Genomic DNA, 5,295 nt, shown 5'->3' on the forward strand with positions numbered 1-5,295 from the left:
GCGTAGTTCAGTTTGTTATCAGGATTTTCTTTTTAGAAATAATCATAGTATTTTCTCTCTAACTGAGCTGACTGAAATTGTAAAAAAAAAAAAAAAAAAATTCTCTCAATAAAGGGAGGCCATGGGGGAGTTGGTTTTAGGACCTGGGAAAGGAGGACATTGAACCACAATAACTAGTCCTAAAAAGATATCATGGTAAACAATCCCTTAACCATGTTAGCTCTGGGTCACAGTTATCAATTTAAGACAGAAATGTATCTTGTAACCAAAAAAAACCCTGTATGATGCCTTGTCCCCAATTTATCAACACTTTCAGGGTAACTGCATGTGTTACAGATTACCTGTGCGTTTGTTGTGCTGTGGATTTGTAGTAAATGGGATTGATGGCAGTCTTATACAGGTGGTCCCCAGATTAAGGAACTTATCTTGGACATAACCGGGAACTCTGCACACAATGCGGAAAATATTGCTTAGCGTTTCAGAATCTGGTTCTGCAAATCAACCTTTGCAAAGGGAAAGTTGAGCTCTGCCCATCAAAGAATGGCAACAATATCTGATTACAGCTGGTTTCTGATGCTCGTGGAATAAGCGAATTCCACAGCCATTACAAAATGGTGTGTATATACCCTTAGGGGTCTCTTACCACTAGTACAAGAGTGGGGGCTAAATTGCACCAGTGTGTGCCAGAATACAACCTAAAACTGAACCAACAAATCGGAGGTGTAAAGACTAGCCATTGACGCATGACCTTGAATCTTGTGCTGGTGGGTTTCAGTTGCCCGATCATGGTGCTGGGAGTCATTACATTATGGTAAAATATGCTTGTCCACAGAAAAGCAGACTGCAATCAAGAGCATGGCTGTGGGTCTTTTAAAGGGGTATTCTCATCTGGGCACTCACATTCAGTTTCATTAATTTGCCATATGTAAACATTTATTCAATTGGATGTTATTTAAAAAAAATGTTCCTGTGTGAAGATAATTTTCCATAAATGCAGCCATGTTGTCCCTTAGAAACGAGAGAGCTTCCTGGATACGACCACCCCTACTGGAGAGATTGCACAAATAAACAAAAGGTTATTGCATATGAAATATCCGGGAGTTACTGCATGTCCCACAGCCTCCTGTGGTAATGATTTCTGAATCCTGGTAGTCCAACAGGACTCTATAGCGCATGTCTGGCCACGGCTGCCAGTGTGAGAGGTGGTCGTATACGAGAAAGCTATCTCGTTTCTAAGGGACAACATGGCTACATTTATGAGAAATTATCTTCACACAGGAACATTTTTTTAATTAACATCCAATTGAAGAAATGTTTACATATGACAGATGAATTAAATTAAGTGTAAATGCCCTGATGGGAATACCCCTTGAACTATTCCAGGTCATGTCGGTGTAATGAACACTTGCTGATGTAACAGTTAAGCCATATGCAACTGTCAAAGGAAACAAAACCCACTTGCATTTTGTCTTGATTGCTACAGATCATATACGAAGTGGCAAAACCCCAAAAAATGGCTCATGTTATTCTTGTTGTTTTTGTGAAATAGAACCTAGAACTACGAAGTGAAGTGTTTTAAATGCATTCAGGGCTCTCCCCTCATTTCCAGTGCACACATTACAGTTTACCACCATAAATCACTTTACAAAGTATTGTCCAACTCCTAAAGAGTCATCGTGACTACAAGGCTGATCAGACACAGGGAGATGTGTCATGTAGTCACCAACAGGGGATGAAATTCTCCTTCAGTTACATAACTCAATAAGTACTTTATGAGTCTAATTATCACAGCATATCTCCACGCTATGAACTGTCACCCACTATGCCCCCTAGTATTATATACCCTGAACACTATTATTTGATACATTTCCACATCATCATCCCCCACATCAGCTCCCTAAAGGTCTGCTTATGACAACTACTGAAAGTGATGATCCTGTAAATGGAGCAAGGTTGAATCGTGGGATGCCGCTGCCTGGCCTACCTTCTAGGGGGATGGACTCCCCATTATGTTGTTAAAATAACATAAAGTGTCTGTATGTTCTGCAGTTGTTTCCACTGCTCCTGCCGCCCCAGTCGTTGATATGGCTGATGAGGTAGACTTGGGTCCCCTCCACCTGCCTGTGACTAAGTGGGTGTTGGGCAGTTCTATATGTACATATACTAATTATGGACCCAAGTTAGTTTTAATCTTTGCCTAGGGAAAGTCAAAGAAGACAAAGCCTGGAAAAACAGAAAAGTAAAACTATATTGGCAAAAAGTATAATATGTGACTCCACCCTACGCCTCATTCATACAAAAAAAAAAACATATGCAAGACATGTATTGATCATTTTATGAAAGACCTCTTTCATGGATTAGGTCAAATCCTTTTATAGAGGAAAAAGTGCAGCAAACACCTATGAAGAGGGCTCAGCCCGCTGTCAACGCGTAATGTACTACTACATCACTTGTTGGTAAGGAGACGTTAAAAAGAGGGACCTCCCTTTTGAGCACCCTGCTTAACTCTGGGATCCTATGGACAGAAAATCAGACTTGCTTCTAAAGAAAGCTTGGAGACTTCTATGCTTCACTGAAGTCCAATTTAACTGCTACATTTGTAGCCAGAGCTTTGCAGAATACCTTTTTTTTTTTTTTTTTTTTTTGTGGCAGAATTTGTCATTGGGCCTGATACCATTGTCAAAAAACCGCAGACAAGAAGAAAGACTTTCCAGAAAAGAAAATGACCTGAAAGTCTTCCTTTCATGGCTTTAATCCCTTACTGATGCGCGCCGTAATGGTGCAGGTACATGGAGAGAGCTTACGGGCTGAGCCCTCTCCATAGACGGCAAGTCTTTGCTGCATATTGCAGCAAAGACTTACCGTTAACACCCGCGATCCCGGGTGTTCCTTCAAAAAGATGGCGGCGCATGGGCCATTGGGCAGTGGTGATCCGTCACCATGACAGCCTCGGGTCTACCCTTTCATTAAAATGTGCGATCAGCACATTGTGGTGACTGATGAGGAAAATCCTCATATACTGCCATGCTGTAGTATGGCAGTATATGTTAGGATCGATCAGACAACCTAGGGTTAAAGTACCCTAGGGAGTCTGAAAAAGAGTAAGAATAAAAATTTTAAAAAAGTTAAGAAAAAAAAATACATAAAAATTCTAATCACCCCCCTTTTCCTTATAACTGATATAAATATAAAAATCACAAACACATTAGGGATCGCCGCATCCAAAAATGCCCAATCTATCAAAATATAAAACCGTTTTTTCACTGCATTTAACCCTGTAATGGAAAATAACACCCAAAGTTGAAAATGCCACTTTTTTGCCATTTAGAAAAATATAAAAAATTCAATAAAAAGTGATCGTTAAAAGGTCGTACGGTCCTAAAATGATAGCAATGAAACGTCATCAAAACTTGCACAAAATTACACCACCCACAGCTTCGTACATAGAAGTATGAAACGCCAGAAGATGGCAATATATATATATATTTTATTGTACAGGTTGTTTTAATGTTTGTATTTATGAAAACATTATAAAACCTATACAAATTTGGTATCCCCGTGATTGTACCGACCCAAATAATAAAGTATACATGTCATTTAGGACGCACAGTGAAAACCGTAAAATCCAAGCCCACAAGAAAACAACTCAAATGCGGTTTTTCACCAATTTCACTGCATTTGGAATTTACTTCCACCTTCCCAGTACACAGCATGGAATATTCAATACCATCAATATGAAGTCAATTTGTTACGCAGAAAACAAGCCATCAAACAGCTCTGTACGTGAAAAAATAAAAAAAGTTATAGATTTTTGAAGGTGGGGAGTGGAAAATGGAAGTGAAAATAACAAAAAAGGGCCAGGTCGTTATGGGGTTAAGAACAGCAAAGACTCCTATAAAGACAAGTGAAAACCTAGCCATTGGACTTACCTGAAAAGAGCTATGGGCAGGGGATTCCTTTTCTGTACCCTCTCTGACCCTAACACAAATAAGAAACGATGCCATGGTCAGGGGGAGACTGTTAAACTTCAGGGAACAATGGTCAAAGATAACTTCAAATCCCTGGGTACTGGATATCATTCATCATGGTTACAGGATTCCATCGTGTTCACCCCACAAGATACATTACTCCATCTTCCTTTTCTGCTACTTCCCACCTTCTCATCTGGCACAAAGTGTTTTCTTTGATTCATTGGGCTTTGATTCCGTTAGACTCCAGTCCTTCCGGCTCAGCAAAAATCAGGCTTCTACTAGAGATGAGCGAACATACTCGTCCGAGCTTGATGCTCGTTCGAGCATTAGCGTACTCGTAACTGCTCGTTGCTCGGACGAATACTCCGCCCGCTCGAGAAAATGGCATCTCCCGCCGTTTTGCTTTTTGGCGGCCAGAAACAGAGCCAATCACAAGCCAGGAGACTCTGCACTCCACCCAGCATGACGTGGTACCCTTACACGTCGATAGCAGTGGTTGGCTGGCCAGATCAGGTGACCCTCGGATAGACTAGCCCCTGCCCGCGCTGCTCGGATCATTCTCTGTCTGGATGCCGCTAGGGAGAGAGCTGCTGCTGGTCAGGGAAAGTGTTAGGTTTTCCACCGGTCGCAGTCTGTGGGTGATGATGACATTATTGACGTAGTGGAAGAAGTGTGCAAAGAGGTGTCGGACGATGAGGAGACACGGTTGTCAGACAGTGGTGAAGTTGTTGTCAGGGCAGGAAGTCCGAGGGGGGAGCAGACTGAGGGATCGGAGGATGATGAGGTGACAGACCCAAGCTGGGTTGATAGGCCGGGTGAACACAGTGCTTCTGAGACGGAGGCGAGTCCTATAGCAGAACAGGTTGGAAGAGGCAGTGGTGGGGCCAGACGGAGAGGCAGGGCCAGAGCTGGTGCATCAGCGCCACTGTCAACTAGTGAAGCTCCCGTGGTGAGGGCTCTTGCGGCGAGGGCTAGATCTTCAGAAGTGTGGAGGTTCTTTAAAGAAACACCAGATGTCGACGGACTGTGGTGTGCAACCTGTGCCAAACCAGGATCAGCAGGGGTTCCACCACTACTAGCTTAACTACCACCAGTATGCGCAGGCATATGAATGCTAAACACCCCACTCAATGGCACCAAGCCCGTTCACCTCCGGCCGGGCACACCACTACTCCTTCCCCTGTGTCATCTCCTAGTCAGCCCCCTGCCCAGGACCACGGCCCAAACACCTCATGTGCGAAAACCCCATCTTCGCCTCCACGATCCTCCACAGCATCCACCAGCGTTCAGCTCTCAATACCCCAGACGCTGGAGCGCAAAAGGA

The sequence above is a fragment of the Engystomops pustulosus genome, chromosome 2, assembly GCF_040894005.1.
Source record: "Engystomops pustulosus chromosome 2, aEngPut4.maternal, whole genome shotgun sequence".
Classification (NCBI taxonomy): Eukaryota; Metazoa; Chordata; class Amphibia; order Anura; family Leptodactylidae; genus Engystomops; species Engystomops pustulosus.